The sequence below is a fragment of the Gopherus evgoodei genome, chromosome 5, assembly GCF_007399415.2.
Source record: "Gopherus evgoodei ecotype Sinaloan lineage chromosome 5, rGopEvg1_v1.p, whole genome shotgun sequence".
Lineage (NCBI taxonomy): Eukaryota > Metazoa > Chordata > Testudines > Testudinidae > Gopherus > Gopherus evgoodei.
In genome coordinates, this window is record NC_044326.1 from 71,884,092 (window position 1) to 71,906,912 (window position 22,821).

The following is a 22,821-nucleotide window of genomic DNA, read 5'->3' on the forward strand; positions in this document are numbered from 1 at the left end:
TGTGAATTTTCCATCCCATATGGACACAGGAACTGAAAGTCCACCAGCTATAGTGGTGGTAGAGATTGGCACTTGTGGCAGCATGTGTTGATCCTTTTGATCATGACTTTACCAATGTGTTAGTCAGTCTGCAAACAGTACTGATCAGCCCTGCCTTGATGGTGGCTTTCTCTTTGGAAATCTACTTTCCAGGGGATATATTCTATGGCAGGAGCCCAGTGCTACAAAGCTGAAGCCACAGAAGATATAGTACTCAGTAATAAGGCACATTATTGCAGCCTGCAAAAAGGAACTTGCTCTAGACCATGAATGAACCCTGTGGAGTTAAGATTAATAACCTGTAATTTTCCAGTGTAAAAATGTAACTAAGTTAATGGAAATGGAGAGAACAATGATTGTTGTATCTAACAAACACCAGTTGATATGTTAAGTCAGGAGAAAGTGAAATGACCAGACTTCCAGCCTGTTGATCTATTGCTTCAGGCTTCCTAGCACTAAAAAAGAGGGGAACACTATGACTTTCAGGAGAGGTTTTTCTGTGACCATTACTACCTAGGTCTGAAGTAGGATTGTCAGCCAATAGTGATATAGATATTTCTGGTACTGACTTGCCTTTAAAAGGATGCTTCCTCATTGTTCAAGTACTTGTGGGTCGCTCTCAGCTCACCTCATAAGTGTTTGTCATGATCTCTCATCACTTGTCCTAAGGCCAGCTAATACAAGGGCAAGGACACTTGTGCTGTTGTATTGATAATAAAGAAGGGGAAGCCAGCAATATAAAAACAGAGGGAACCACTTATTGTAAATCACCTGTACGTGCACACACAAATATAAGAACGACCATACTGGGTCAGACCAATGGCTCATCTAGCCCTGTCTCATGACAGTATCTGGTGCCACAGGCTTCACAGGGAATGAACACCCCCCTGGCAAAGAGTTCCACAGATTGGCTATGTGTTGTATGAAAAAGTACCTCCTTATGTGTGTGTTAAACCTGTTGCTTATTAATTTCATTGGGTGACCCCTAGTTCTTGTGATGACTTTACCCAGAGTACAAGCTACACCAATGAACAACTCTCTCCCCTCAGTTTTCGAGTCTGGGCTGCCTTTTACACTGTTTTGCTATGAGAGCTACCACTTGTGGTCTGCTTCCACAGCTGAAGCATGTAAGTTACTCCCAGAGACACTGTATGAGTGTTATGCCACTCATAAATTACACCGGATCCTGTGCTTCACATAGTACTAAACAAGAACTGTCTCTTCCCTTGTAGGTTCTAGGACTAGCTGCTACAAGAAGCAGTCATTAATGATGTCTAGAAATTTTATCTCTGCATCCCATCCTGAGGTGACATGTTCTCATTCAATATGAGAATAGTTGAAATCTCCCATTATTATTGCATTTTCTGTTTTTGTAGTCTCTAATCTCTTTGAGTATTTCACAGTCACCATTGTGTTCAGTAGCATATTCCTACTGCTATCCTCTTACCGTTAAAACATGGCATTTCTATCCATAGAGATTCTATGATACAGTTTGACTCATTTAAGATTACTACAGTTGATTATATGCTTTCTTTCACATAGAGTACCACTACCCCAGCAGTACATCCTAATGTCATTCCTATATATTTGTACCCCTGCTATTACCATTTCCTATTAATCATCTACTAAAGTTCTCTGCTACCTATATCAATATCCTCATTTAATACCAGACACTTAGTATTTAGACTTCTAGCATTTGTTTACAAGCATTTATAAAATTTGTCAATACTTAGTTGTTTGCCTTCTTGCAATGTAATTGAGTGAGATTCTTGTTTGACTGTTTCTCCAGCTCCTACCTGTACTTCAGCAACTTCTATCATCCTCTCTTTACTAGAATATAGAATATGTCTTGAATAAATCCTCCCTAAGGGATGTCTTTGTCCAAACTTTATGTTCTTCATGTGTGTCAGCTTGGCCCCAGCACTCAGTGTAGACTCTTCTATGCTCTTTTTAATTTTATATGCCACCCACCTGGTTCCATTTTGGTTTAGATGGTGCCATCTTTCCTGTATAGTATCCTGTTTTTCCCAAAAGGTTCCCCTGTTCCTAATAAACCTAAATCCTCCTACCAACACCATCATCTCAACCACACATTTAGACCCTCTAGTTCTGCCTGTCTAACTGGCCCTGGGGGCAGAGCTGGAGATATTTCAGAGAGTGCTACAACAGAAGTCCTGGATTTTAATCTCTTACCTGACAGCCTAAATTTGGCCTTCAGGATTCCCTTCCTCTTTTTTTCTTTGTCACTGGTATCTGCATGTACCACAAACACTAGTGCCTCCTCAGCACTGAATACATGTTTATCTAGAGGTCTAAAGAGGTCTGCAACCATCATATTAGACAGGCAATTCACCATGCAATTATCCCAGTCATCACAAACCCAACTACCTATATTTTTAATGATTGAATCCCCCATTCCTATTATCTGTCTCTTGCTAATAACTGGGGTGCAAGAGAATACCATTACACCATCTAGAAGGAGGGATTGGTTTCCTTCACTCCAGCAAAATGTTTGCCTTTCCCAAGACTTCCCATTCTCCTCAATAGCACACAGGCTCTCAGACAGGGAATGGGACCATTGCACTGTGTCAGTGGAAGCCTCCTCTAGGTACGCGTCTGTCTTCCTTAGCTCCTCCAGTTCAGTCACTCTGGCATCAGGAGCCCATACTCTGTCTCAGAGAGCCATGACGTGCTTGCATCAAATACACACTTATGGCACTTGCCCACAAGGCACATAATTATACATGGTGAATTCAGTGCAATGAACTGGATAGACCCCACCTTGCTGCTGGAATTCTGCATGCATTTATTATTATTATTATTGTTATTATTATTATTGTAGGGTCTTTTGTGGGGGAGAGGAGGTATTGGCCTAAGTTTACAGTATGTTAGGTATAATTGGCCTTTCATACTTCCTCACAAAACTCCCATAGTTGTTGCTTCTGTTCACTTAAGAGCTGTTTCATTGAGATACATCTCATATTAGACATATTTACCTGCATGCAAAGATCAATTCTTACTGCTCGATTGGTTTTTAAAAATTGAAATGCTTAATTTGTATATAAACTCTGGGTTAAATGGCATCCTGTTTGAAGCAGACTTAACTCCAAAGTTATACTCACTTACACCAGGGGTGAATTTGGCCTATAGTTTCCACATAATTTTAGACTTCCTTTGATATAGTTTTGTTGTCATGTTTTAAAACCAGCATCACATCTTTACAGTATTGTCAGCTCTACCAACTTTCTCACAAATGCCATATTTGGAGGTGTGGAGGGGAAGACATAGCTCCAGCTGCTGGAATCATGTAGCTGAGTGTTTTTTAGGAAATGAAAGTTAATAGGCCTCAGTGGAAGAATACAAAGAAATTGAACACTAAAAATTCAACTCAGAAGGCAAATAAAAGAACTGAACGTTTTTTTGTGATGACTTGGAAGCTAGTCTCATGATTGTGGAAACCTGACTCAGTTTTTCAGCCCTTGGGGTTAGTGATATTACAGGGGTGGCCAAACTTTCAGGCCCTCTGAGCTGCATACAATAATCTTCAGAAGTTTGAGCGCCACAAGAGACACACAACCTGCCCTGTGGGGTAGCATCCACCAGGGCTAAGGGCTTCATCCCAGCAGGGCTGTGCCTGGTTGAAGCCCCAAGCCCCAGCATCTCCTCCCACCCATGCAGGACTAAAGCCCCCAGACCTCCCTTCCATGCAGGGAAGAAACCCCTAGTCCCACCACCTGCCACAAGACAGAAGCCCCAAGCTCCCTCCACCAGTCTGGTAGGTGGAGAATGAGGCGAAGGGGGGCTCAGCAAGCTGCGCTTTAACTGTAAAAGAGCCGCATGTGGCTTGCAAGCCACAGTTTGGCCACGCCTGCAATATGTTTGGGCCACTGAAGATTTGTTGGAAATTATGTCTCAACACATATTAAAACGTTTAGTAGGAATAGACCTAAAATATTTCTTCTTTCCCAAACCACTAACCTATGCCTCTTTCACTTTCTGTCTAAAATATAGTAAAATATCAAGGGAAGACATTGGGAATCTATGACCTTAAAAGCTTTAGATAATGTAAGAGACATGAAAATAAGGTTTTTATAAAATCTCCTCTGAAAACCTATAGAATTTAGAAAAGATTATCATCCATATTAGAGAATGCTACAGGTTGGTTTAAAAAAAAATCATAGAAAATGTATTGCTCTATCAAGTTCTATAGGACTCTTACTGAGTAATGCTAAAGCCATGGATTATTTCCACTTTCAAATCTTTATTCTGTCTGACGAGCCAGGTGATAGATGGTTGCTGTGCCATACTACAAGCCAAAGAAGCAAACAAACAAACAAAAAAATGCAGATAAACCCCACTCTTTGCTAGTTATGTCACACACTGCAGAAAATCATTGAAAATATGGTAGTAATCAGATAGAAAAGTTGATTGTGAGAACATGAATAAAATGTCAAATAATTAAATAGCTTTCAATTCAGCAAAGTGCTGATCTCTGGAAAAAATTCTCACTTTTTCTCTGACATTGAAAGTCTACATAAATCTTGAACCTAAGCATGGAACATGAGCACTCTATTTTCAAGAGGAGAGTAAAAGAAAAGAAAAATGAAAATAAAATGGCTTTGGAAAAAAATAAGAACAAATGCACAAAATCCCAAGCTGGAATGCAAACTTGCTTCTGTATTAACTAGGAATTTTATTAGATTTTCTCCCAGACCTAACCCCTTTGTAGGTCTCCAAAATATTTATCAGCACATACTGAATTTCAAAGAATATACCTGAAGCAAACAGTAATATTTATTCTATCCTATAAATATGATTGTTTTTAGACCCTTGTCATATGGCTGATTTCATAGTTCCCAGTTATCTTTTGAGGTTAATTGGCACTTGGCTCTTTATTATTACTTTCTGTACATCTGGGTGAATTAGCTCCCTGTGTCCTGGTATGCACGCATGGTCTGTGGACCCTGACATACTCAACCAGCCGGAGTCCAAAGCATTATTGAGTTACTGGAAATAATAGGATAATAAAGCATCGTATTTGTAATGTTTCCATATGAAACTGAAAGTATCATTAATCTTATAAAATATAAATATGTTTGTGCACTATTTAGGCAGTACAGCGTATCTGAAAGGAAACAGATGTGAACGTTATCCCTGATCCTGTACCTGGGACATTGTGAAGAAACTTGATTTTATTTATTTATTTATTTTGACCAAAACATCTCCCCCATAAATTTATACAATAATAGATTTCAAGGCCATGCAGAACATTATGAACATCTAGTCTGATCTGCTTCATAATATAGGCAATTGAATTTAAACCATTAATTTCTTCAGCCAGCTTTTAACTGCTGGTTGAGTTAGAAAATCTTTTAGAAAAATACATATGTATAAAATTTCAGTTGTGCATTTCAACACCACAAACAAGCTTTTTTGTGGTTTGGGCCAGTTCTTGCATCTTTCTGTCACAAGTTCATACTTTAATGTGAGCATGCAATGGGGAGATGAACAGCCCACACAGAGAATGAGGCATTTGGATAGTGGAAGGAGTTTTGTATAACCCAGAGGGCTCTAAAAGAAAGAAAACACCCACACCTTCTTGGTAGTTGTCTCTAAAGATAAAAAGGCAATGTCAGTAAAAAAAAAATATCTACGATAACTTGTTCTGAAAGTTTTCTAACAAACTGGCACAAGGACAATCTGCTTTTTTTGAAAGAGCAACTGCTGTTTGTTGACCACTGTATGCCTCAAACTTTTATATGGTAATATGGTTGCCCTCCCTCCCCCAAAGAGCTAGGAATCTTACAAGTGAATGATAACTCAGATGTAGGGGTTAATGTGCTTGGGGAGCTGTGTTTATGAAATATTACTGAATGGTCTAACTTCTCTGCTCTCAACTGTTGCAAGAAATCAAGCACTGAACTGGAGGACTGCAGCATTTTAATGGCAGAAACTCAACTCAAATGATTTTTTTTCTAGATGGGTTGTCTGGGGTCCAAATAGGATGTTTATCATTCTGATTGTACAGTAAAGTACTGTTATCTAAACAATTTTAGAAATTTGTGTTTTAATTAAGTGAAGTAAGGTTTTTTGACTCTTTGCTTGAATATAATTATTCCATGTTTTTCAAAAAAACATAGTGAAGGCATATTAATTGTCTGCAGTTTATTTTAATCATTTAAGATATCAACTTGATCTGGTAAAAATGTTGGTTCAAATATTATGAAGCACTTTACTGTTAATAACATTTAGCCTTTATATAGCATTTACTCTTAACTGAAATTAATCCTTTTAGCAACCGGTGAGGTAGGAAAATATCCCACATTTAACAGTGGGTGAACAGAAACAGAGAGGTTAAGTGAAGACCATGGAAGAAGTCTTTGAAAGAGACATGGTTACAACTCAGGAGTTTGTGTCTCTATGTCCTGCGGTGACATCATGCTACTTTCTAGTGATGTGTAGTTACATGAAAGGCAAAGTAAATAGAAAATCCTCTTCATATCACAGCATTACATGATAGCACTTATATTAGCAATAAACAGGCTCCCATATTTGACAGAAAGGCAACATAGAAGCCAGGGTATCTGTATGTTTTTAATATTTTATTTTTTACCTTTGCTACTTAATGCCTCACAATTAGAAGGTAGGTCCTACTGATTTTGGAATGTGTTACTTCATCATGAAGGGGGAATAAAACAAAGCATTCCATCCCATTTTTAACTGTATAAGTAAAATTTCCAATATTTCCTTATTTGACTATAATGGTAATGAGTTTAAAAATGTGGAATAAGTTAGATCACAATATTTTCTTATTAGGAAGCTTGGGCATATATTAATTATTTAAATGGTGTTAGTAAGCTATTAATTATTAAATGGCAGACATCAGTTCAGTTCTAGAATGAATTTTTATAATTGCCATATTGTTTTCCCCTTAGAACATGTATATTTAAGTTCAAAGGATTTTTTTTATTTACACAACAAAGAGCAAAAAAAAGGCATATGGGAACATACTGTATTCAGATTCAATCCTGCAGCCTTTCCTCATATTAGTCATTTTGCTTATGGAAGTAGTCTAGGGTGACCAGATGTCCCAATTTTATAGGGACTTTTTCTTATATAGGCTCCTATTACCTCCCCCCCCCATCCTGATTTTTCACACTTGCTGTCTGGTCACCCTAAAGTAGTCCCATAAAATTTAACAGGACTATTTGGGTGTGTGGGAGCTACCAATACAAGAATCACAGAACTGTGGTCTTACTGCATTAACCCTAAAAGCAGCAAAGAATTCTGTGGCACCTTATACACTAACAGAGGTTCTGGAGCATGAGCATTCATGGGTGAATACCCACTTCGTCAGATGCATCTGACATCTGACAAAGTGGGTATTCACCCACGAAAGCTCATGCTCCAGAATGTCTGTTAGTCTATAAGGTGCCACAGGATTCTTTGCTGCTTTTACAGAGCCAGACTAACACGGCTACCCCTCTGATACTTGCATTAACCCTACTACACCTTACATTCTACAGGAAATGTGTTAAAAGTTAGTCTGTAACATGTAAGATACCAAGCTGGCTGCACTACTGGCTGAAGTCTACTACCCACAAAATGACAGTATAAGGCTTCATTCTTCCAAAAAACCTAAGCCCCTGCTACTCTCATTGGAGTCTCTGGGAGCTGTAGGTTATCAGCACTATGAAGAATCTGGCCCCAGAGAGTGGGGGGCCTAATCTGAGCACAGGACTGGAGCCAGAAACTCATGAGTTCTAATATTAAGCCTGACTCTTAGGGCTAAGTCATTTGCTCAAGGCTTAAGTCCTGGTCCTAATGAAGTCAACTGTAAAACTATCTGCTGCCATATCTGTACAATAGAAATAATACTCCTTATCCAGACACATAGCTGCTTGAAAGTTTTTCCAGTGGAACAGTTTTTCCATCAGAAAATACAGTTTGACCAAAATCAAAACATTGTCATGTATTGTGAAAAGTGTTATATTTGTGCTAAGGCTTACTGTTCATGCACGTGCAGCTGCAATCTCCATTCTGCCCCAGGAATCTATACCATACCTCTGTTGCTGAGGTAATTCCCTGGTAACTAGTTCCAGCAAGCTTGTTCTCCATTTGTGTCAGCATACCTGGACTAAAAGGGCAATGATGAATCAGGTCTTAAGTTCCTATAGTTGAACTTCCACATATCAAGGCCTCCAAAATTAGAAGCCACTTTTGTAAATGTGCCCCAACTTACTTCTAAGGCTAGGTCTACACCAGCAAGTGAAAGACAAACTTTTGTCATTCAGAAGCATTTAAAAATAACCCACTCCCTGAAATACAAAAGTTTTTCTGACAACAAGTGACAGTGTGAACAGCACTGAGAGCACTCCTGCCAACAACACTAATGGCGCTCATTGGGGGGTGGGGGTGGAAGTTTGTCAGCAGTAGAGCCGACAAACAGTGACTACACTGCACACTGTTTAGCAGCACAGCCATGCTGCTAAAAGCTGTGTACTGTAGACATTACCTAAGTCACACAGGAAGCCTGTTGCAGAGCCAGGCAAAGTTCAGCCACAGAACTCTTTCCTCTTTTAAGGTTCTTTGACTCCAGGCATTCTTCCCTGTTCTTGTCTCATTCTAGAATTAGGGCTCTTAAGGAAACAATGGCTTGATTTTCCTCTTACTTGTCTTGGGGTAAGCCATTGAAGTCAATGATGTTAACTGGTGTAAGTAAGAGGAAAATCATGCCCTAAAGGTTTAAAAGCTGCATTTGCCACATGCAAAGAAAAGCTATTTTCTGCATTATGCACTGAATTTATTAAAAAAATACATATTCCAACTGATTTTTGTTAAATATGTTTTAATGAGCTAGCACTGAGTGTTTAATTTTAGTAAACAAATTAGATTTCTGCTTTTTATATATTATGTAGAAGGAGGAAACATGATTAGACCTAGGAAATATTGAGGATTTCTCACTTTCTGAGGGAGTACCAGGTGATAAAATTAGAAGTATTCAAAAGGGAATGCTCCATGTCAGAGGATAACAATAGCTGAGAGTAGAGCCAAAAGCGTTTTCTGAAAGCTTTTAGTATTCCATTTAATGATCACTTTAGAATAAGGACTGTTAAGGTCACCTCAGGTCAGTGACTAACTGGTTAGTCAAGTAGTAAATGCTGATTTCTCTGGAGCCTTCTCTCAGATGCATGCTTTCTCCTTGAAAATATATACTTGTTAGAAAGTGCTACAGTTCTTGGTTAAGATATTTATTCATTCAGAGAAAAAGCAAGCACTACATTTCCTTTTGCCCCTTCTCTGTTTGAATATAACTTGTATTGAGAAGTCATTAACACTTTTTGAGTTTGCATGTATAATGTTACATTAGAGTTAAACCCGGTCCCTCATAACAAGGTCAGGGCCTAATCATGCTCTCGCTGAAGTTGGTGTGAATTTTTGTAGCTTCCAAGGCCAGAAAGGACCATTGTGATCAAGTCAAGACTCCTTGCATAACCCAAGATCTAGAAATTCCACAAAATAGTTTCTAGGCCATAGCTTAGACATTGTATCTTGATTTAAAAGTTGTCAGTAACAGAAAATCCACAACTCTTGGTAATTTGTTCCAATGGTTAATTACACTCATTGTTAAAAATCTACACCTTATTTCCAGTCTGAATTTATCTAGCTTAAAATTCCAGCCATTGGATCAAGTTATACCTTTCGGTGCTAGACTGAAGAGCCCATTATCAAGTGTTTGTTCTTCTAATTTAATCAAGTCACCCCTTAGTTTTGCTATTGACTTCCAATTGGAAGGGGATCATACATCTATTAAATGGTATAGTAATTTCCTGATAAACTAAGTATTTTGCTGAAGATTACTTCCCTAGAGATAGAATTAAATAAAAGCAACTCATGGCTGAATATGCATGTAATCTCAATGGGTGATTTCGCGCAGGTTTCCAGAAGGGTAGAGTTATGGCTCAGTTCCAGTGTCACATAGGCCACCTCATTGAGTGGAATATTGTGTTGGATACATGATCATTGGACTCATGATTGCATAGATTCAGTGCTCCAAGCAGCCTGTGTAGCTAATGGGGAGTAAAAATTGTATTTTTGCTGGATTTGGTACAGGTTATCATAATCTTGTGTTGATTTAAGTTTTATGCAGCCACTCTAATAAAATACTAAAATGTAACTAAAAGTGAAATGGTAAACATTATCAGATTTTATAAAGTGACTATTTGCAGAACAGAGAATTTGTTAGAGAGATTATTTTGTAGTTAAACCACTTAAGCCTAAGGTCATAATTTAATTTTCCATGTAGTTTACATATTACTACTCAGCATGATACTGAATTTAATATTTGTCTTTCAAATTCTAGTGTTCCAATCCTCAGTGATTAGAGTACTTCCTTTGAAATTTGGCATGTAACCCCCCATTGTATCAATGGGAAAGAAACCCCATAAATATGCAAAAGCCTCATTCAAATAAAGGAACCTCTATTCATCAGAAAAGATTTGTTGATTACCCATACTTGATCAACAGAAAAATGGATGTCTGCAGTTGGACAGGTAACACTGCATAAATTTCACCAGCTGTCCTTAAGGAAGCTGCACTTGCCATGATTCTGAGGAACTGTCTATAGAGCAGTGATACTTAATTCGATCTACCTATGGGCTGATTTGAGAATTTTATGACAAGAGGCAGGTCATTTGCACAGAAGGCTGACAAAATTAAAAAGAAACCTTCAGCTGTTAATGAAGACTGACCTTGATTGCAAAGTATTAGTGTTTCTATCTTTTAACAAAGTTTATAAATCAACATTATTACCTGTATTTGTGGATTCTCTAATGGGAGAGATGTCATAGATGATCTCTGGCAAGTTTTGTGAAGAGTGGCTTGTAGGATGTCAGGGCAAGACACATGCACTGGTTAAGATGCTTATCTGTCAAGTGATTGTGGTGGTGTTTTTTTTTAAAAACATTCATGGTAGAAAACCCAGAATCACAGAGGGAAGTTGATCCAAATATGTTTAAAAGATAGATGACTAGATCTGGCTATTCTAAAACTAGTGAGCATATTGAGTCCAGAAACCATCAAGTCCTACTTCTCTGAATTTTGCCTTCAAGACATCGGATCTCTGGAGCCTTACAATTTCTAATTGAAAGGTACCTTCATCAGTTGAATCAAGAAAGTACTTTGCTTCAGAAGGGCAAGGGCCATTGATGGAGACAAAGGAATCAGTAACAAATAAAAGCAAATCCTTTGAAATTTTAAAATTCTGAAATTATATTTTAAAGTTTTCAATCAGATTGCAAGAATTTCCAAACAGTTTTCAACGAAGTTTCGTCTGTAGCAACAACATGAAATGTGAGAAAATGCAACATCTTTCCTGTTAAGTCTGCCTGAAAGATTACAAGATTCCTCTGAAAGGCACACACTTTTTCAAAACAGATCCCCAATACTGTTTGCATGGCCTTAGAGCTGCAAGTTGAGGGAATTCAAGCAACCAGTAATATCACACAGAAAAGCTACCTGTGATATACAGGGGACATAAATAAATACTAGGAACTTGTAAACCGTGTTGGTCTTGTGGTTAGAAAGAAATATTTTTTGAAGCACACATGACCCCTCTAACCCATTCCCCCTACTTAACCAGTGATCATTATTCTGCTGCAACAAGTCACTGTATTAATCTGAAATGTCTTGTAAAAGAGCTTTAAAAAGACGGTATGGTAGGCTAGATATTGAGCGTATGTATTTCACTAATCTCATCACAACACCCCTTTTTTTATTTTTTGCAAGTCCCCAGACAACTGATGGCACAGGACAGTCTGGTAAATGATGCAGTGAAGAGTGTATCACTGCCCAATATGGAGCAAAGCCTGTCTCTTTCCCTGTCATAGAGGGACCTCCATCTGTAACAAGCGAGTTTACTTTCTGCATATCTAAACCTTTTCTTTTTTACCCAAAAAAGCCTTTTATCTTTTCAAAAATGTTCTCTCCTGTGGTATAGGATAGTGGTATTAAGCACAAAAATTCTTCCTTGAAAATTTCACCATCATAAAATCTAACAAACAGATATATCTGGGTAGTGGCACTTAAATTTCATGATTTATCCACTGCGAGAGAGAGATATTTGGTGTTTTTTAAAATTAGAAAGCAGTGCTGACAAAATCCTCTTAAATTACCTCCAATCTTCACACTGCCCTGGAATTAGAAGGGGAACTTGCTTGATATGGTTCACAATGCCATCTTTGTTTTTATCTCTGGCAAAAAGCTCCTCCTGCATTTCCAACATGCTCAGCAGTCAGGAAAGGCTTTTCCTTTTAGCTAAGGCAATCATTATCCAAAGAGAAGCAGCTGTTACTTCAAATGTCATTCTCACAACCTTAGAAAAAGCGTGATACGAAAACTTCAGATTTTCAATTCTGTCACATCTTGCAACACTGTCAGGAGGATCGGCTGTGTTGAAGTTACTGTGCTTTAATACAAAAAGTAGCGCCTCCTGTTGACTACCTTGCAGACTAATGTTGTGGCATGGCATATTAAACACACAGGTTTTGCATTTAAATGGGGTGGCATAATAAAAAAAGTTGACTGTCCAATTTGGGTAACAACTCAGTTTTTGCTGTGAACTTTGCAATATTTACTCTGCTTTGCATTTATTTTTTGGCTCCATTTCCATCACTAATGGAAAAATTGGTGGTGTTCTAGCTCAGTCATAGCTAATTCTATCATGAGAACTTAAGATCCAGTAAGTAATGCTTAATTCGTCTGGGGCTGAGCCCCGACACCTCTAGGCTTCACCCTTCATAGCCCCAGCACCACTGGGCCCCTGGCCAGCAGCCACTACTCTCCAGCCATCCAGCTCTGAAGGCAGTGCTGCCACCAGAAGTAGGGCAGAAGTGAGGATGGCAATACACCATACCATGCCACCCTTACTTCTGATCTGCCACTGGCAGCGGTGCTCCCTGCAGAGCCCGACACCGACCAGCTGCTGCCGCTCTATGGCTGCCCCGCCAGTTCTTAGGCAAATGATAGGCAGTGCAACACTGTTTATGAATTTAATTATAAGCATTATTTAGGGTGATACTGTATTTGTATATTCACAATAGGAATTGAGTGCCAAATAGATAAGTTTCCTGCCTCAAAGAGCTTACAATATACCTGAAAGCAAACAGTACAAAAATACACATCAAGATGAGGGAGTGGCCCTTAGAATCTGAATGCATTAGAGAATAGGTAGAAATTTCTTATAAGCCTTCAGAAACACATTTGCGTAGTTAAATATTATCTGACTCAACTTAATTAAATGTTTTTAAAGCATTAGGCAAGACCACCAGAGCAGTGTTGGTATTGCAGTTATCAGGAGTAAAGGGGAGGATTTAAGCACTGTAGTTCTTGCCCTTTCGACAGTCAACTCATAGAGCAAATAGGTCATTAATTCCAAAATGGAAGGAGTTAACCATTACGTCTCTGTGTCAACAACATACCATGGCATCACAGGCCACTTAACAATAAAGACAGAGATTTAGTTTGTGTAAAAAGTTAAATAGTATTCTTAAGCTTTGTTCCCCCACTGTGCCCCCAATTTGATTCTCTTTTTGCTTGGCTGTCTGTTAATGGAGATCTTCCTTGCCAAGATTGCAGTCCCCATCTGTCATTCACCTTTCATGTTTCTTAAAGGAGGTAAGGAGCCTGACAGTTTCCATGAATAACAATGACACATACTCCAATATGTCTCAGAAAAAGGCAATTAAATTGATGAAAAAGGGAAAAAGCCACAATTAACAGCATTTTTTTCTGGCTATTATTCATGTCTGGGTTTGAGCAAAGGTGAGGTTGTCCTCATGCATGAATCACTGTCCTGTCTATATCAGAGTATATCTGCTGACTTAGGCTACTGCAATTCAGGCCTTATCTACCCTATAAAGAGTACACAGTCATCGTAACCAGGACATGATAGCTCCATCTGAGACATTTTGCAACAAACAAGATTGAGTGATAGTCACAAAATAACTACATATTGACTATGTTTATGCTTCTGTGCCTGTCAAGCTCTTAACTGTGTTTGCATGAATGAATTCTAGGAAGTTATCCTATAAGTCTCAGTAGGAGACAGAGTGCCTGGAGGACATGAACAAAGAGCAGCACATAAGAAAGTATACTCTGGGATGACTTACTGCTCTGTAAGCTGGAGGTGATAGAAGGATCACAAAAACTGATTATGCAAATGCAGTTAGATGGTGATAGCTATGCTGCAAAATGAAGTAACCTGTTTTTCAGGAAGATGGCACCCTCGCAAGGACAACATATGGTTTGATGCTATGTATACTGTGTGCACATAAATGTGTGGGGGATGGGAGAGGTGGAATCACCAAGTGCTGTAAAGCTGAGGGAGACAAACCTTCACCGACCACACCTGGTTTTCCCTGTGATTGGTGTGCTGCTTCTTTCTCACAATCTCTAGACAACAACAATAGTCCTAGCATATTATATATTCCTAGTTCAGCTTCAGCTAACTTGCACTGGAGACTTGGGGTGGCAGGACAATGCAGGGATGGATAGCACACAACCACCTTTCCTCCAAGCCCCTTGGTTCCTGCACTGAGTGTGAACAACTTTTTGTATTATTAATTACTGTGGGAAAGCTGTAGACGAAGGAAAGTCTTGCATTTAGTCCTAGAGGAGGAAGGGTTTTCATTTCTTTCATTTCATGCCTGGTTCAATATTCAGTTTTCCTCAGCCATATTTTTGACCTTCACACTCTGGGTCAATCAGGTCGGATTGTGATGTCTGAGCAGTTGGGGGTATGTGATGCTTCAGATCAGGTACTTTTTCCCTTCTGAAACTTCTCTATTCACTGTATACAGACTCTGTCATCTCTCTGACCTGAACCACTTCAATGCTCCAGTAATACTGCTCATGTTTACAGTGTGCTAAGTGATATAAGAGACTCCTGCATTCATTCATTTTACTCCCCTCCAAGAGCTAAGAAACCACCTCCTCCCAAATTTTCTGACTCAGGCTTGCAGGAATGAATCAGCTTTTCTTGTTCTTAGCCCTTAATTGACACACAGCTTTTGATAACATAGCTGATGCTGCTAAATTAAGTTACAATCTGTGAGCAAAAAAGTAGTAGCTAAAGTTGAATTAGCTCAGGGAGAAATGTTTCCCCTTGATCAATACCCTATCAGAAATATTAGTGTCATCTATACATGCAATGCAATGCTTTCAGGCTCAGATTGGGCCAAGGTTAGATTTCAGGGAGAGAACATAGCTTCTCCCATGTAGTAGGTGACATGAGCATTTAGCCTCTTCTTAGATCAAGTCACCAAAAAGGAGAAATAAATGCTATGAGACGTGATTTGGCAGTACCATATAGTATAATCCTTGAAGATAATCTGTGCCACTACTTTCAACTTTGATTGTTCCTCTTTATGGGACAGTGTGTGTAGAGACATGACTATACCAAAAGAGGGAAGCTACTGAGGCACCATCAACCTACACTTAGATATCTCACAGTGTCATACAAGGGTCTCTTTCTGTGACAAAGACCATTAAGTCAGACATTTAATTAGCCCATAGAAACATGTCCACAGAACCTTACATTTATAGCCGCTATTAACATATTTTCAAATTAGGATGTCAGCCCCAGAGGACTTCATTTGGGAAAAAGCCTGATAACTCTTTTGGCTTCATTCAAATTTCTCATCCAACAGCCCCTGTAATGTGAAAACACATAGTAATGTGAAAGTTTATATATACCTAAACACAACCTTATATTTTTTAGAGTCTTCAAATATAGGTTGGGAGTTTTCTAAAATATCCCACTGTTCAAAAAGAGAAATGGACCAAGAATAGTCTCACCACCACACAAAGTTTTGGAACAAAACTAGATTAAATTTAATTTGTTGGGCAGTTTGTTACTAGTTGAAAACGTAGTTCTGCTTTGCCAAACTAGGTAAGTCTTTCAGACAAAGCTTGGCCTAGTTTCTGACAAACCTTTCTCCACAAAGTCTCCATGAAAGACTCCCTAGTTTGGGCTGTGTTTCTTTGAATTTTCTAGTTTGGTCAAACTTAAACAATAGTCACAGCAAAATTCACATGATCACCCAAACTCAGGGCCTGATCTTGCCAGGTGAATGCCCTCATCTTCCACTGGAGGACTATCTGCACCTAACAGGATCTAGCCTCAGAAAAATTTAGCTGAACCAATGCAAAATGAGATTTATGAATGTGACACACTTCTATATGATGGTCTGTAAGTGGGGTCACACTATTGTGAAACAGAGCAGAATTTGTCCCTGCACATTTAGTTTGTCTAGTAGTATTGCATGCTGTATTATTCAAAAAGTCAAAGGTCCTTAAAATTGGAAGTGACACAGAAAGCAGCTGCCAGAATCTGTGAATATTGGAAACCATTTCATTATTGCAGACACCTTGTAATGCTGGATTAACTGTCCATCATGAGATAGGTCTAGTTGACCATAGTCCTTGGCTCATCCAGAAATAAAATTCTGTGTCAAACAGGAGGATAAATGTAGGAAGATTTAACGCAAGACAATGTGCTTTTCAAGTCATGTTGTCCTTCATTACAAGCACTATGGCTAAAACAAGCCATAGAGAATGGACCCGGCAGTGTGACTTGATAGTGTGTTATGTTAATATGTGATGAAGTGACATGTGACAGGGTAGGATGCTGATATATGATGTGATACATTATTCAATCCAAAGCTGTGTTATGCTTTGTCTCCTTTTCTTCTTTGTGTGCTTATGAAGTAGGTGGTCATCCCCATTTGTGGCAGACAGTAATGGAACTTAAAAAAAAACCAAAAATTCATGTGGAAAAAGGAACAGGTGTTGCCCAACTCTGAAAGTTATGGGGCAAGTGTTGTGGAACTGTTACTTCTGAAGCAGTCTTAGGTGCTGTGGTTTAGGGCTTCACAGTAGTGTAAGATGTCATCAGTAAGAAATCCCATTTTGTGATGATTGAAGTCTATAAATGAGGAAGAACACTGCTGAACTGAAACTGACAATTGGAGGAGAAGCTGGGAGGGGGCAAACAAGGGAGGAAAAAAAATCAGAGATGACTGTTATATAAATGCATATGGCAAAGCAGCTCCTGCTTTAAGCAAGAATTTTTAAAAAGTTATCCTAGTGAAAGGCTGTATACTGGTTCATTTTTCCCCATCCAATTTGGGTTTTAAATTAAGACAAACACACATTAACTTTCAATTGACATTTATACCATTTGATTATTTAAACATCCTTCCACTGTTTTTACCTATTTCTTAGTACAACACTTGCATGCTTTAAAGATTTCTAATGCTGTCTATTCTTATAACATACTACAAATAGGCTTGGCAAGGCAGAGAAAAAAAAAGTATTGAGATTTAAGCTTGAAACCAAGCAGCTGCTTCAAATAGGATTCATGTTATGTGGTAAGTGGCAACACTGAACTTGCAGTTACACTTGACAGCTCCATGGTGGAGCCAAAAGCATAATCTTTATATTTATTTTTCAGAGTGCAGCAGAAAGTTGAGAGTTTCAAAATACAGTTGCCTACAACTGCAGAATATTTTATATAGAATACTTGTAAATAACATGCAATGTTTTCTGTAGATCCATTTGTAGTTAAATGTTTTAGACAGTCTGTTTCATTAACTGAAATAGGTAATCATTTATGTAGAATTCCAGTTTATTGCATTTCATTAGTGCTGAATGTAGACAATATCACAGATCTACCTCTGTGAAAGGACATATCCAAGGTCTAGATGACCAACAATCCAAACTAAGCTATTCCTACACATTTTTAGATTAAAGTTTCTAAGTGTCAAGAAGTGTCAATACTGATTTTCATTTGCCTTTTTAGAATGACTGTTATAACAGTAATGGAAAAAATCTGAAAATATAAACATTTTTAACACTAGTGTTTTAGGGAGAGGAAAAACAGTGATTTGTATATTAAACCTTTAAAAGCCTAGTTTGGATGGAGTTTAAAAATTGGATCCCCAGTTAAGACAATATTAAAAGTTTAATATGTATAGCAAAGATGGAGACTGTCATTCTCCCTATCCCTACCCCATATCTGGGAACATGGAACAAGAAATCAGTTTTCAGTGGTGCATTTTCAATCACTATTTTAAGTGAAAACTACTCTCCACTTAACTATGAAATATCTGCAATGGGGAGAAGGAACACCCTTTGAGACACTGCTACACCAACTGTTCTGAAAAAGGCCTTAAGATATGGCTTGAGCATGGTCACACACTTGTAATGGATACATTAGTTTCTCACTGGATCACCCAGGAATAATTGTTGGCAAGGGATACAATTCAGGGATTTTGTAACAAATTTGAAAATAAAACATAACCAAATGAATTTATAAAACTAAAGGATAAAGCTACTGAGGCCAGGATAATTTACTCCCCTACCCATATATCAAACTGCAACCTTAAACTGAGCTCCACGCCACTCCCCACATCCTGTCAGTCCAGGTTCCTCTCAGAAAAGAGAGGTGGGAGAAGAAGTGTGGAACTCTGACACATTTATAGAGCCGTGGATGGGGACTGAGTTGCTGGATGTAATGAGGAACAATCCTTGGATGTTGCTTGATAGCTGTCTCCTTGACTGAGGGAATTATCCTATCCTCTCTCCATTACTATTTATGGGGATCTCTCTGAAATTCAAGTAGGAGTCACTTTTAAAAGGTCTGGATGACCCAAAGGTCTGGGTGACCCAAAGCTCTATTAGTGGCTAACCTCAGTCCTCTAGGAATGACCCTTCCTTCACATGTTGGGACATCAGGAGACATGTGGAAGTTGGTAATGGGAGTAGCCTCCAGGACTGTGTTTGGGATCCCCAGGGGTAAATTTCAGCTGGATAAATAGATTCTGTATTATGCCAAAGAGTTCATACACCAGGTAAGAGATAGTAATTAGGGCCTGATTAAACTCCACATCATCTCTGGGGCTGGCGAGCAGATGCTGTACTCTATTTCAAAGGCATGCTTCATACTCAGAAGTGGATACTTAATGCCAATTTGCACAACATAAACCTGCCTGTCTCCATCACAGGTTACATCCAAACTCACTGATATATATGGTAGTGACATGCTTAGCAGTGCACCCCAGGTTTCCTAATGTTAGGTGTTAAGTAAGAGTAATGAGATAGAGCTCATTCAGGAGAAGATAAGAGTTATTTAGGTCAAAATATGCCCTCTAGACTTGAAGATCTTCAAAGACAGGAGTCATTTCTTAAGATATTTCTACAGCACTGTGACTGAACACACCCCTGTATTCACAGCCCACAAGCCACTATGATTATCATTATACAAAATATGTCTTGTGAGGTATCATTGGAAAACTAATAACTCAGTGGAAAACTCAATAACTCAAAACTAATAACATGATGAAATGTATGGAGCAACATATGTAAAGTTATGAACATAAGCTAAAATTATGACATATGTGTTTACCAGACAAGTCTGAGGAGCTGGGGATAAACCTGTTCCTCAAAGACAAAGGACAAGCTGATGTTTCTAGCCAGGTGCCAAAGCCAAATCACCTAATAAGTGGCTATTATTGGGCAATGAAGAGGAGCAGGAACAAATCAATCATATGGAACCTCTCACCACAAGACTCCATGTCTCCATACTTACAGGAGGAAGGAACTTTATTTAGGGGTAACCCACAGGAAAATGCATTTCAAAGGGTGACTGGACTATAAAAGTGAGGGGCAAAGACACCCCAGGTCTTCTCTCTCACACACGTAAGACAAAGGTTTTAACTTGAGAATTTGGTCAGCCCTATTGCTTGGAACACATGCTAAGGATTTTACCTTGAACCAAGTCTAGCTTAGATTTTAGTAACTAAAAAATGTATTAGCTTTATTTCTCTTGTAACCCTTTCTAACTTATTGCTTTATACTTGTACTCACTTAAAATCTGATTAAAAAAAGTTTATTTACCTAAAATTAATCCTTTGTCTTTAATGGACTTGTTTGATAACTCAAGTTAAAGTAGCAAACTATTTTATATTGATTCCTTACAGGGGCAATAGACCTCTAATATTGGAAGTTCCAGGGTAGGGCGGGATTGTGAAGAACATATGGTTTGGGAAAAATTCAGGACTAGGACTGTGTTGGGGTCACCCTGTAGGCAGTCACCAAGGCTGGTGAAAGCCAGCATGTTTAGTATATTGCTGACAGGCTGTTGGGCTCAGAGATGTTGGACCAGGGCTGTAGCTATGCACATTCAGGCTGTGATCTACAACAGCAAAGGCACCCAAATATGTAGGGCAGATGGTGACAACCCCTCACTGGTCTGGTTTGCATCCCAGAATGTGATAAGCACCTAGCAAAGTGGGGTCCCCATCTGACTGGGGATCTGGGCATACAGTTATAAGTGGTGGGTGAAAATATTTTTGAGGGTAGGGTGTCTGTGTGTGGGGGGGGTGCTGAGAAACTATTTGCACAGTGCAGAGGGGAGACCCCGGAGGTGGAGGTTGGAGCATGAGTTCACCTCATGCTTATACTTCTATAGGATTTGGGTGGCTTATGGTATTCCATTTCTGGAGGGGAGAGCTCCCCGCACACTGCTCCCACTCAACTCTGTGGCTGCATAACTGATAGACTCTGTTGCCCACTGACTCCAAGGCAGGTGTTCAGTTTATCCCTTAGTGCTTTGGATTAAGTCTATTCCTCTGCCTGCAGTCAGACAGCCCCTTCCTATGCTGAGCCACAGCACTCTGGCAGCAGGCCCTGTTGGTTAAAGTTAAGAGTGCCCACAGACTGAAGGGCAGGGAGGGTCATCCAGAGAGGCCAATCAGATAGCTGTACTCGGGGATTGTTTGTGGGATGGGAGCTCAGGATTTCCCTGTGACTAGCTCCTACTGCTGCCCTTGGATCTCTGGCTAGGGAGGGCACTGCTGAGCCCATCCTTCTCAGGTACATTGGGAAAGGCAAGGATGGAACCTGCAAGGCTTGCTGCTAACTCAATCCTAGTACAAAATGGACGTTTCCCTTCTGAAAAAAGCAGGGCACCTTCCCTCAGGCAACTGCTGGATCCAGCAAGCACATAGCCACAGGAGACTGCTGTGTGCAAGTGGGACTTTCACAGCATCCATCCCCAGGGCCAAATCACATTCCTAGGAAAGTACCAGCTTCTCCTGCTCTGTGTTCAGGCTCCCTCCTCCTGTTCAGACTCCAAGGAGGAGTCGGAGTCCAGGGATCAACACACTTCTGCTCCTGAATAGGCAGCACCTCTCAGCACACCAGAGTACTAAGTACCCTACACACACTTCCCATAACCAGACTTCTGTAGCATCTCCACATGGCCAGATCAGTACCCAGCCCCTCACTGCCACTAAAAAACTACATCAGCACTCACACTCCAAATCTTGCACTTATAGAACACCTGCAATGCCAGGCACTTGCTGCTTAGCCCTCTTGGGTCTCTGTGTTCCTGGATCTTTCTCCCCAGCATATTCTGCCTTCACCATTGTGCTCTGAGAACAGAGTCCTTACAGTGAAACAGGTCTGGAAAGCCACTGTGCCCAGTCAGTAGGGGTTGGCTGTGGGATGCCCAGAATGGGTCCAGAAAGCAGGCTGTCTCAAGGTGCCCCGTAGGTACAGAGGATCATGGTCCCTTACCTGTACCATTGGAACCCACAGTCACTGTTCCTGTCAAAGCAGCACAGCTTAGAGCCCCTGGCATACAACTCAGGGTACCTGGATAATCTCCAGAAAGGCACAGCTGTCCCCCTTCACTCTCACATTGATGGCCTATGGGACCTACTTAGATTCAAGGCTGTTGCTGCTGAGCTGCGTGTCCTGTCCAATGAGTCCTCCAAGCCATCTCCCTGCTCCAGTTGTGTCCCTGGGGAAGCAGCAGATCCTGTCTGACAGGGCTAGACCCAGCTTGCTGCTTCAGCCTGTTGGCTTCCCTGCCCCCACTCACAGATTTGGAGGATTCTGTCAAAGCACCACAACCTGTATCCATGGACAGGGATCTCATTTTCCTATTTGTCTTTAAAATTATATTATATATTCTTCAATATTTCAAAAGTCCTCTACTCTTGACTATCCTCTTCAACATCAGGGGGCTAGGGGGCAGAAGGTGGGGCAGGAATCAAATGGAAAAAATTAAGCCTTTCTGTTATATAAGATTTTTCTAAAGGCTTTGGTAAAATCACTCCCAACAGCTTATTGTTTCTTGCAGCTGCTCTTCTTTCAGCTCACACCTCACACACAGGTTTCTTTTCTTCATGGAAAGAAATCCTTTAGAAAGAGAGTTCTCTTTTCCTTGTACATTCTACTATCTTAAGGGTCTTCAAAGTTCTTTGAGTGGAAGCATCCAGGCAGCACAGCATTGAATTTATTCTATTGCTTCCTAATGAAGTTTCACCTGATTCAGGTGGACAGTGGGTACTGAAATTCAGAGTTGCTGATTAAAAACCCTCTTGGTGCCTGAAAAATGCAGTATACAAATGTGCATACATTGGTTTTTAAGAGAAATAATGGTCTTGTAGTTCAAGTCCAGATCTGGGTGCAAATCCTGACTGTTACAGACTTCTCATGTGATCTTAGGTGAGTCACCCAAGTCTATATTTAAGAGACACTTACACACATACTTAAGTCCATCCTATTCAAGAAAGTACTTAAGCACACCCTTTTCAGATCCAGGGCTTTTTGAGGCAGGAACTGCCTCTTTTTAGGACTTTGTACACCATCTAGCTGAATGCGTCCTGATGTGGCTGGGAACTTTAGGCACTATAATAAGCTAAAAATGATACA